The following is a 13,001-nucleotide window of genomic DNA, read 5'->3' as shown; positions in this document are numbered from 1 at the left end:
GTGCCTATGTGGTAGCCAGAGGACAGCTTGTGGGTATCAGTCCTTTCCTTCCACCATGAGGCTTCTGGGATTGAACTCAGGTCTTTAGGATTTGGAGTAAGCACTTTAACCCCTGTGTCACCTTTATAGGACCTTATTTTCTTAAAGTATGTGATTAAGCTCTGAGATACACTATGGTTACCTGATTCCAAGCCTATGGTTGTATGCAGAAATTTAAAATGTATAAATGAAAGTGTTTATACATTGAAGGTTTAATCTAATTTTAATTTTTCAGTGAAATTAGAGAACAGAATATCAAAAGTTTACAAAATCATATTATTAGAGAGTAAGTTTCCAAAGATGAGGTGTTAATAGCACAAGCTTCATACTGCTTTTGGCTCACCCCAGCTTCCATGTAATCTCTGCTTCGTGTCTCAATTAATTTGTTATAATGACATAGGTGTAATCAGGTAGGAGATAATGGTTTTTGTTCCTTCATCACGTTTGATTGTAGCATCTTCACTGCCTGATGTTTTAAAACATCATACCTAGTTATTTCTTCTTAGTAATGTCAGCTGATTAGGCACAGTTCTTTAATGAAACTAGTAAGGCATGGCAGGTATTATCTGAGAAAGTTAAGTTTCTGAGAAATTTGGGCTGAATCTTATTTCAGGTAGCAGGCACAATGCTTGCTTATAAATGTCCACAGTCTGCATCAAAGCACTATGCTCTTGCATTTATGGGGAGGATTTGGCACACTTTATCTAACTTTTTAAATTAAACACACACTGACAGTCACCTTTACTAACACTGACTGCTTTTCAGACTGTCAGAGAGAAACCTTGCTGTGAACATCAGTAATCTCTCTCACCTTCGTCACCCAAATGTTGCACGTGAACTTTCCCATGATTGCTTTAGCACCTGGTCATTTGTGGTTGAGAATCTTCCCTCTTCCCATTGTGTCCAATGTTTCTATTGTTGTTTAAAATCAAGAATTAAGCTGAAGTCCTAAAAGTTTTATATGTGTCAATTTAATTCTTTTGGAAACACTGAAGAGTAGACAGGATTCTGCAGGCAGAATCCTGTCTTCCTTTCCTCTCAAGCAGTGTTGGGGAAAGGTAGGCATGCGAATAGGTCCCAAATGGAGCATCGAATCTTTTCTCCACTCAGTGATGCAAGATGCACGACTTTCCCTAGCACTCAAATCTTAATGTATAAAATCCTGATTTTATAGTAACTTCGTGGAACAGATGATTTTTTATAAGATAACCACTGAAATCTCACTGTAATCATGGAGTTCATCTTTGTTCAGAACATTTTTCTGCAAATATGCTAAAGATCAAGTCTTTAATGGGGAAGCTCTTTTCTATTTTCCCAAAACTATCCCTTACTCATTTGATCTCTCTGGCCGTACACATAAAGAGAGTTAAATAACATGACTCATAATGTAAATCAGTCAAGATCATTACATCAGCATTGGCACAGTGCTTTTTGCTAGGGGTAGGTTGATGCAGACGCCAGGGACGTTTCCACATATCTCATATACTTCCATATGGTGCACATATTTATCACGTATATATACCATGTATGTATTTCCATTTAAGGCAGTGTTAAATTCATATAGAAATAAGTTATATTTGATGTTAAAGTTTGAGAAGACTTCTAAACGCACCAACCCTTCTTCTATGTTTCACTGTGAGCTGAATATATAACATGAGGCTCTCAGTGGACTGTGCAAAGGCTGGCTTTGTGTTCTTGGATCGCTAGGACAGTGAGTAGAGATAAACATCATTGGCTGGAAATGTGGAACAAGGGAAAAGGCTGACAGCCTGAATTCAATCCTTGGCTAATGGTAGAAGGAAAGAATTGACCCTTGCAAATTATCTTCTGATTGCCAAATTGACACCTGTTCAGGAACATGAACACTAATGCACACACACCACATAGGCAAACACACAATAATAAAAATAGTGAAATTTGAATCAAAGTAGATTTTATTTCTTTATGCTTAACTCTACATTGGCATTCTGATCTAGCAACAAAAAGAGTAATAGCCTTCTCATGCCTCATTTTCGCTCTATAATAAAGAACGTACATGTTTCTTAGCCTTAAAAATAAAGCCTAGTGACTTTATTAATTTAGCAAACACAATTAATTTACTTCAGTAGTACATTAAGACAGAACAAGCCAAAGGATATTCTTCACTTGCATTTCTGGGTGCTAAAATCATTCCAGGATTAATTGAACACACATTTTTGTGACACACAGCTGTGTCTATGACACACCTGGTGCGCTGTGCTAAGAGGCCCTAGAGAGGGCTAACTGGACCTAGATTGGAATTGAGATATGGACTCTGACAGCTATAGGGAGTAACTGGAATTTTTGTTCATATTGAATCGATTCACACCTTGATATATTACAAAGGACTCTGTTGAAGAGCTTCAGACAGTGATGCATGCAGTACTTATTTAAAGGGAATATTTGTCAAGTGTGACAGTAAAATCTATCTAATATGTTTCTACACATATCTATGCTTGACAGTAAACATATTTTAAGATGGGAGAAGTGCGTTTTTCCTTTTCCACTTCCTAGGATGTTTTTATTAACAGGATTTTCATGCTTTAATAAATCCTTGGTTACTCAACTACTATTTATATTAGAAAATATTCAAACAAGAAAATAATAATGGGTCAAGAACTAAAACAACTTATTTACAAAGACTCAGCTGTCCTGATAATATCACCAAGATTGCAGTTGCTGTTCCCTTCATGCTAGGATAGAAAGAATGACTAGAGAGCTTCTTTTGGTGCTTAGTCTTTTGTTCCTTAATTGGGTTTAGTGGTATGATTAACAGGGTTTATTGATCTTTCAGAATTCATAAACATAACAGGAATAACATGGCCTTGTGGAGTCAGCATAGTTCAGAGGTGAAAGAAATGTCCTCTTTGCACCATAGATTTAGCCACAACATTGCACTGATTGGGGAGGAGGCTCCTAACACTTTAATGCTTGTTACTCTGCCCATTTAGTTCCAGACATAACATAATAAAAATACCTACCACTCATCTATGTTTTGAAGCATGGCAAAACATGGCAAAAAAGGGAATAAATATGTGGATGTAATTCTAGAGAATTGTTGCAAAATATTTAAGTTACAAGTATGTCCTGATGATATCTTTATGTTGGAACGTTCATCAAGTTACAGAATAGAGTGTATGATTATGCAGCAGGGAGATCATATATGCATTTATTACACACAGAGAAAAACAATCAAACTGACTTAAGATTGAGATTTGAGACTCTCTCATTCATTTAAGCAGGATTTGAAGCCTATGGTGCAGTTTGATAGTCTCTGGCAATATAATGATGGGCTTGGCATAGGCATGACCATAAACAACTACAGTCAGTGTGGCAGGCAGCTTCGAAACAGATGGCGATGGCACAGTGGGATACGAAGTAGAAAATAAGAGTCCTAGAAAATGGAGGAGGGTGAATGACCTTCTCTGGCGAGGTGGCACAAACCAGAGACAATCCTCAGCTGAGGGAAGAGGCAGAATGGAGAAGGGCATGCATGCAGAAGGAATCATTTATGCAAATGCATGGCATGTTCAGTGAAGCACAAGATAATGAAAAAGAATGGTAGGCCACACCAAACTCAGTTTCGGCAGTGACAAAAATTGTACTTGGAATATTGGCTCATTATTAGAGCCAATTAGTGGAAGATAATATACTAGCATTCAATCCTTGTCTGCGGTTTTGCTTCAATTGGAATGCCTTCCTTAGAGTTTAGTATGCCCAGAGTTGAATATGATTTTCTTCCTCTCATCCTATTCTGCCTCCCCATTAAACCTAGAGTTAAAAGCAAAATTATCCTATTGCTTTTTGTGTCCTTTCTATCTTTACTGTTGGTCTGTTCATGTACTGTGCCTACAGCCACCCTAAGATTCTTCATTCTCTTGTCTCTAATTTTGCATTTCCTGTTTTTTTCCAATTGCCATACATCTCATCTATATCTGCTTATCTCATTTTTTCCTAGTGTCATTCTTTTCTTGGTTTAAATGTCATCTCATTAGGAGGTTTGTCACCTCAGTAGGAGGTTTATATTTACTCTCCTTTCCCACAACTCTTCTCCCTCTGTCCTGATCCCTCCATATATCTTCATAAGAGTTCCTATTCTCTTATCCAATGCCAGTCTGATAGTAATGATGATGCCAAACCTGAACATAACTTATTTTTTCATTTTTCTCCTTTAATAATTCTAGCAAACACATGGGATGGTAAATACCCATCATTTTGTTTACAACCGACTCAATGTCTTGAGATAGTACTGCCACTAAGAGGCCTCAGGAATCAGAATGGATATTCATCTGAGGTGGGTGGGACCTGACCATATTTGAAGGTCTCCAGACTGGTGAAGCCCAACCCACACTGTGATTGCCTTACGCATGGATGCAGTTTAGCATTGGCATTAGCAGTAGGAAACAGGACCCCACATCCATACGAAAACATCAAATGGGGATTTCCATACCTACTTTCTCATTCAATTCTCTGAACCCTTCGAGGCTGTTACTATTGGGTTCTGTTTTCACTCTGGAGAAGAACACAAACTGGAGGGAGAGACATGGCAGTCAGTCCAACTTCTGCTGTGGTTGATGTAAATGTCCCTAAGGGTTCCATAAGTAAGACTGTTCAGACTCCAACTAGTGTTCGGTGAGTGATTCTCGTTCTTCTGTACCCAAGTAGACCTTTCAGCTTAGTGTCAAGCATTCTACAGTCACAGCATAAACTGAAAGCAACAGCGTCGCATTTCAGCCTTGCGAAGATTCCATTCTGTGCCCTTTGATCAGCGCGTGGGGCTTGCTACCATGAGGTTTAGCGACTCAGAGTAGGCTGTGTAAAAAGTTATAAAACACCTTTGGCATTTCTGTTGTCTTTTGATTCCCTCCTCAATATTACCTTGGACAAAAAGAAAATTGCATCTTTCCTGTGGGTTTTGATTGCTGGCCCCTCTGCTTTTCTGATTCTCTGTCACAGCTTTGTGACAGCCAGGCTGTCTATGAACAGTGTGCCCCTGTAAGAAAAATGACACTAGAGAAAGGTCAACCTGCCAAGAGATGCCGAGAGAAGCAGATATTTTTAAAAATATCATTCTCCGTGGCAAGTACAGATAACAGTCTATGTCTACGCCCTCCCCGCAAGAACCTTCCTTTAAAAGTAAAAGTATTCTCAATCCTAGAGATTTGTTGAAAGTCATAATTACATGTTATGGTGATACGGGCAAAAAAATTCCACAGCTGGGGATTTACTGTGCTTTTGAATGAAAGGAGGGAAAGGCAAGCTGTTCTGTGCCCTCTACTTGGTCTGTCTCCATAAAATTAAGTTTTTGATGTTGAAAACTGCTTCTCTTGTGCAAGATGCATTGAATACTTGATTCTACTAAGTTAATTCAAAAGAAAAAGACAAATGTCTTTCATTGCTCTGATTTTTTTTCTCTCTCTGTGTATATACATTATAGTTTATTGCCCATTTTTCTAGTGTATCCAGCTGCAAATTTTCTGAATTAATTATGAGCAGTTTGCCTCCTGATCATGTGTTTGTAGTTGACATTAAGGACTTACTACACAGTGATGTGATCTGATGCTTTGAAGAAAAGTAGTGGAATTTTAGGGACCACATATTATACTGAGACTTTCTAATAAGAATGATAAATAAAAATTTAATTGAATACCTACTAGATTAAGTAGTCCAAAAAGATAAGATTTTCTTATCTTCTTTCAAAGTTTTCTTTAATCATAGTTGGGAGGCAGGTCTAGACAGGATTCATTTGCTTTCGTGTTTAAAGAAATGGAGGTTCAATAGGGGAAGGAACTTGCCTGCCCTATCTGAGTCAAATATGACCTAAATAAGTTCCCTCATAGTTGAGAGTTCTAACATCCCTCCACTTTGTACTCTAACTTCTGTTCTTTAAAGATGTACTGACATTTAGAAGGCAAAGAAAACAAAGTCCTCAGCCACTGACAGAAACTGAAGTATAAAGTGTTTGCTAAGACTGGCTAGAGATGTTGTATGTGCTATATAAGCCGTATGAGAAACTTCTAGTTTGCTCTCTGCAAGAGAGATGAAATTGAGAACTCAGAAAACCCTGCGTTTAACAGGCTCAGGCAGGGGTTCATCCTTTCCATTGGAAGGAGCACAATTAATTTTTTATCAGGCTGTCAAAGATGTTTAGTCTTTCAGTAACAGTTCACAGCACTGAGACGCATCAGGCTGTCACAGTTCTGTGAACTGTAGCCAGCTTCAAAGATCATTTAATAATTCAGTATGGAAGTTCCTAGTAACATAATGGAAAGAAAAGAGGGCTTGGTACTAGAGTGAGTGTAGGCAATAACTAGATTTTTTTTAAATTCAGGCAGAAGAATTCCAATTATTTATCCTCAATCAGTATTATTCTTCACAGCATCATATTCCTCTTGGATAATCTAAGTACATTTAAATGTTCTATGTAAATAATCATGTCCTTGTCAGAAAAAAAAATCCTGTCAAATGTACTGAAAAGGAATGTTTAGTTTTGTGAATCAAGTAATGCTGATGGACATAAAGCAATCAATTCATTTCTGTCACTTATATGTGATTTTCTTTGTCAATATACACATGTATAAACATAAAAAATTATGATTCATGTTTGAGTGATGGTTTCTCTTTGTCTTTATATTTTTAGGAATGTATTTTATTTTGTGCATTTGGGGGATACTATGCCACACATGTGGCTATCAGATGCCAACTTGTGGCAGTTGGCTTCCGTCATCTACCACATGGGTCTTGGTATTCAGTGAGGTGAGTACTTAGACTTGGTGCCCTGTAAAAAGTCAACCTGAGGCTTTGCACATGTTGTCTGAGACACAGTTCCAGTACTATTATTTGATTTGTTATTACCATTGAGCACTTTAGTCGCTTCAGGGAACTGTATATTTCGAGACATGTGCTCATACTACCTTTATAAAAACAAATCTGATCAAATAGATTCATCTAAAATTTAGAGACACACACTGGAAGAGATCTGTGAGGTTGTCTAGCATAGATCCTAGAGAGGAAGTTGAGTAGAAAATGTCTTAAGAGCCCCTGTTCAGGTTTTGAATGTCAGTCTGAAGTCTTGGTGATCTCAAGTTCATTTCCTAATAGTCACTGCTTCTGTTTGTCCAAATTTAGGATCTGACTTACCCTTCTTTATTCAATTTCATCATCACCAATATAGAAGTAATCATATAGTTCTTTTGACTTTTGTCAAGGTTAAAAAGAATTAGGATATACCTATAAAATACTAGCATGTTCCCATGGCTATTTTGTGATCATAACTTACAAGCAGAGTCGGGAGAGTACACTGTATGACACTCGATAGCTCAGTGGGTATCTCTAGGGACAGCACTTTTTGTTTGTGTGTTTGTGTCAGAAGGAATGTACCTATATTTAGTTATTATTATACCAAATTAAAGGAGCACATCTGGCATCTAGTGGGTAGTGTCCAGGGATTCTGCCAAATCTCTGATCATTTGTAAGTCAGGTCCCACCCAGAGCAAGGATGTATTCAGCTGAAAATTCCACTAGAGTAAAAACAGAAATACTATATTCTTATTTGAAAAAGTTGTAATTTGAATATAGGATATGACCTAAAACTGGGTTAAAAATAATAGTAATGAGACTTATGTCATAATTTTAAGTATAGGTGAGAACTCCAAGTATAGATCACACTCACTCTGTGTCCTACGTAAGTATTGTACTCATCCATCAGATTTCTTTTAGTCCTTGGCTACTGCGACCTCAGTACCTTGAACATGTGTGTTTAACACAAAAGTTAGAAGAATCTTTAACACTAAGTGTGTACTAAGTCCATAATTTGTTTATATAAAGAATTACTAACTTTGGTCATAAGTCAGATGAAAAATCTTCTCGTAATGCTCTATAGATTGTGGTATGCTTCCATAACTCATAAAGTAGAGCAGACACATTGCTTTTAAATTTCTAAAGTACATAAATTTATTCAGTAGTCTGTTTGAAGTGGTCATCTCACCCTAGACATATTCTTTTTCTTTTGATCTTCCATCCATACAATGAGACAGTGATATAATCTGCAAGATTTTTCTTATATTCATAAAAAGAGGAAATAAAGCTCACAACATTAGAAATTTCCATACTTGGAATCATTTTGACAGTTACAGCTTTCTACAAGCAAATTCACCAAATAAGACCTTTTAAAATAGGTTTCAATGTGGCAAAAAAGAGCAACATTCAAAGTGTGTTACACTCTTGAGAAAATATTATCAATATACCCATGTACGTGTAATCACACAAGACAGGGTGATGCTTTCATCCATGGTGAACAGGGTCCAAAAGGGACATTGCAGACTAAAATAAAAATCACATTGCTTAGTGGCATGGGAGTCTTCATAATGCGATGTAGTGTGCTAGTCATTGATCTGGCACAGGTATAAACAAGCTTAGGTGTGACCGATGGCATACATGTAGAGCAAGCTATATTTACTACATCATACACAACAACGTGAATGAACTTCCACGTTGATGGTTTATTTGGTTTTAATTTTTTTTTTACTATTTTATGTGTATGGGTATTCTGCAAGCAGGTGTATCACAAACATGAATGGTGCATGTGGAGAGCAGAAGAGGACATCAGATTCCCTGAAACTGAAGTTATCAGAGGTTGTACGCCACCTTGTCAGTGCCAGGAATCAAACCCAGGCTCCTTGGAAGAGCAGCCAATGTACTTAATTGCTGAAACATTTATTCAACTCAGTACTTTTGGTTGTATATGAACCACACTACACGATTAGTTTTGTAGGTTTTCCTTCTGTTTCTAAATATAACTTTACTCTAACAACGTATGCTATATAATGCCGGAAGGGGCCTCATTAACCTAGAGTCTATTAAATCATGTAGGCATACCAGTTATGGACCAATATAATCTTTGCTTTTGTAAATGTACTCTGCGGTGCATACACAATGGCATATTAACCTACCAATGTATTCCTAGGAACACATCCTCATCACTCAATTCTGCATCACTATAGACTCAGTCTATTAGCTCAGAACTATAAAAACGTATCATTCCAATGACTCATTTAAGCCTACTTCTGCAACTGTCTTCCCTCCCCTCCTCTTACATTTGTTGTCTCTGTTTTCTGTTTTTATTAAAGCTATATCGGTTCTGTAAGACAAATTTCCCCCAAACATAAGACACTTTCAACAGCAAGTACTCTTCGTGAAGGGGATTCTATTTCAACCAACAAGAGTAGGTTTGGCTAGGAATCTCTTCCAAACAGTAGTTTTTGTCCTTTTGATCATCATGTATCCATCTTAGTGAGAGTGAAAAGGCTTTTATCAGAGTGGATTTCCAGAGTACAAAGACTACAGAAAACCTGACGTGTATTTAAAGTTTCTTTGCTTATCACATTCATTGTCATCCCCCATCAGTTAAAGCATTTTTCTGGACAATCATAATATCAATGGGGTATAAAAGAGAATTGAAATAAGTGTTTGGTGAATGTTTCCACTTTTTATACCTTGTCATTATTTCCTAGAGTACATACAGTTATTATTTCTGTTGCTTTCTAGTTGTGGGATCCAGGCAAGATACCATAAGTGTGAACCTGGATCCATGAAGCACTTCATCTTGACATCATCTTGTATACATTTATGTTTGCCTACAGTTATAATGAAATGCTAATATATGCATGGATGTGGTAAATTTGTTTGAGACAATAATTTAATTATAGACTCAGAAGTTCCACAGCATAAACAAGTTAACAGGAAGGAAGGAAGACAAAAATGGCTCAAATCTTCAGATTTTTAAAGCAGAGTCTAATTATGAAATAACAGGCTAGGATATGCAAATAACTTAAGAAAAACAAACATTTTGGAATATATTTTGTTCTCGCCTAAAGAACAGACACTGGAAAGTCGGTGTGTGCAAAGAATATATTCTGTCTCCAGGGCGATGGTTAATCTGTTTTGTTTCCTGTTTTCCTGCTCCATCTGGCTTTGCCCATTCTCCTTCCTGGTTTAGCTCTTTGGTTTTCTATGAGCCACAGTTCACAGCCATTTGTGAACTTACATTTCCCTTGACAGAACCTCTACACATAATATAGATTCATGTAGCCCTAATGAAATGTTTATGTTGGGGATAATTGATGCCAAATTCCATCACCCTCCCTTGATAAGTGTAGGCAAAACCCCAGAAAATGGTAAAGTGTCATGACGATAATCAGATTACCTGTGTCCTAACAGAAAAGGAGACAGATAACCTGGGTATTACTTTGGTGGGACTAATCTAATCTTTTGAAGTACACAAAATTGTTTAATTGGATATATAAAAAAAACCTTTGTTGTACATTCCATTTTTGCTATTTTTTATTGTTGTTGGAATGGGATCTGGAGCCTTGTGCCTGCTATCTAAGAGATCTACCAGACTTCTTTACTTCTATACTGTATTTTCCCTATTTATTTATTTCATATTTATGTATTTTCATAGATGTAGATTCTGTATCTTGGTCTTACATTTCTCTCCCCTACCTCTAACTACTTCCAAGAAAACAGTCAGTACTCCCTCCCAAATTCCTATTCTTACATTGCATCATTGTTTTTTTAACACACTAGACTCAATTAGTGCTGCCCATATATGCATAAGAAAGTGATATCTACCAATGGCCACAGCCCCAAAGAAAAGTGACTCACTCTGAAGTCAGATTCCAATAGCTCCTAAGCTAATGGCAAGGGCTTGGCTCTTTCGCTTCATTCCCTGCCAGAGTCTTAACTGGCTGGATCTTGTACAAGTCTTTTGCTGGTGGACACAGCTGATGTGTGCTCATATGTGTAATAGTCATGCTTTGTCCGGAAAAAAAGCATTTCACAGCTGACCTTCCCACTCCCTTGATCCTATCTGTTTTCCTCTTCCTTTTCTATGTTGCTCCCTGATCCTTGGAAGTCATAAGGATTTATTTATTTTTAATGGAAAATTTCATTTTATAAAAGGAACAAAATTAGCTTCGTGCATATTCTAATCTGGAATTTATAATCCTTGAGGCCTTATTGACCTATTTATATTTCTGAATTTTAATTAAAATTATTTATTTTAGTTTTCTCAAACTTCAAACATTATTTTGCATGCTTTTTTGTTTAAAGTTTGCTTAGTAAATCCCTCAGATACATATATTTAAGGCATTAAAGTATTTTTAACTTTATGTTGCAAATTATAGGACTTCTCTGGTTTAGAAATATGACCACTATCCTTTATCCACCCCCTTTCAGAGTAAATGACTGTAAGCTATGTTTCTTATACCCAGGATTCATCCTTGAGTCATTGTGTTAGGTGTGTTAGCTTTTTTTTTTTTTTTCCTGTGGGGGGGAAAATATGAAACAGCTTTAAAAATAGAACAATTTATTTTTGCTCATGATTTCTTGAAATTTCAGTCCGTGGTTGGCTGGCTTCGTTATTTTTAAGGGCTGCTGTGAGCAGAGAATCACAAGAGACCTGGGGGGTAAAAGTATGTAGCTTGTATGTGGAAGTTAGGAAGCAGGGTAGGGTGAGAGAGGACATGATATCGTCTCCAAAGCAACACTTCCAGTTATACACCCCTCTCAGCAAGGTTCTACCCATCAGACTTCCATGACTCTTCCAATAACTTATTAAATTCTGAACCTAGGAACCAGCAGACCTAGCCATTGAGGAGATCAGAGCAGCAGGAATCCAATCTCTTCCTAAAGCTCAATTAGGACCAAGCCTTTAACACATGATCCTTTAGGGAACATTTCAGATCCTAAAGCATTATCCCAGGTAAGTTATCACAGTAGATTATAGAAATGTCTGTGGAAGGAAGCTATCCCGAGCCCAGGTTGTGTCAAGTTCTCATAAACTAGTCAATGCACAGCAGAATAGAAATATTCTGTCACAAAGATGAATGGAGTTATGGGAAGTAGGTGCAACTGGAGGTAGTTATAGTACGTGAACTAAGGCTATATCTGACAAATATCATATATCTTTTTATTTTTTTGTGATTCTGAGATTTTTATAGTCATGCAACATCATTTATGTTTTGTTAAGGGAAAGAACACATAAAATATTCTAAGGAACAAAGGAGATTAAAGAAAAGGAGGAGAGGTAAGAATGGGGAAGAGAGAATGAAAGAAAGTGAACGAGAGTTGTATTCAATATAAAAATCTGTGATGGGGGTGGTTCTTGTATTTTATCTGTTGCTTTCATTGGTTAACTAATAAAGAAAACTGCCTTAGCCCATTTGATCGGCCAAACCTTAGGTGGGTGGAGTAAACAGAAGAGAATGCTGGGAGAAAGAAGCCGAGTCAGGAGTCGCCATGATTCTCCCACTCCAGACAGACGCAGGTTAAGATCTCCCTGGTAAGCCACCAGATCATGGTGCTACACAGAATATTAGAAATGGGTTAGATCAATATGTAAGAGCTAACCAATAAGAGGCTGGAACTAATGGGCCTGGCAGTGTTCAAAAGAATACAGTTTCCGTGTAATTATTTCGGGTAAAGCTAGCCGGGTGGCGGTGGGAAGCAGCCCTGCCGCTCATATTACAACAAATCTGTACATGTAGGAACATTAAATGAATGAAACACATTAAGCACAGGTCAGGTTTTCTTAACAGAGAGCTCCAAGGATTCTCCAAAGTGTATAGCAGGGTTCCAAGCATTGTCTACTGAGTATTAGCACCCCATGGGATTTTGCTGTTTTCCTTAGCTGAAGTGAAACAACTATCCATTTATTGATACAAAATATATGAAATTAGGGACTGGTGGTTTCTTTCCACTGGCATCACAATCTCCCATGAGCTAAGAGAAGGCTGAGATACAGCTAGTTTCTATTATTTCTAATAGTTACTCTGTGTAAAGTAACCTTACAAACTGATTTAACCAATAGGAAATACTATGCTTCATGGGGAAACCACTTCCTAGAGTCACAGGAGTGACTATATATGCATGTATGTCTGCTT

The sequence above is a fragment of the Chionomys nivalis genome, chromosome 6 (genome assembly GCF_950005125.1).
Source record: "Chionomys nivalis chromosome 6, mChiNiv1.1, whole genome shotgun sequence".
NCBI lineage: Eukaryota > Metazoa > Chordata > Mammalia > Rodentia > Cricetidae > Chionomys > Chionomys nivalis.
The sequence above is the reverse complement of the archived record's forward strand: the minus strand, read 5'-3'. Positions refer to the sequence as shown.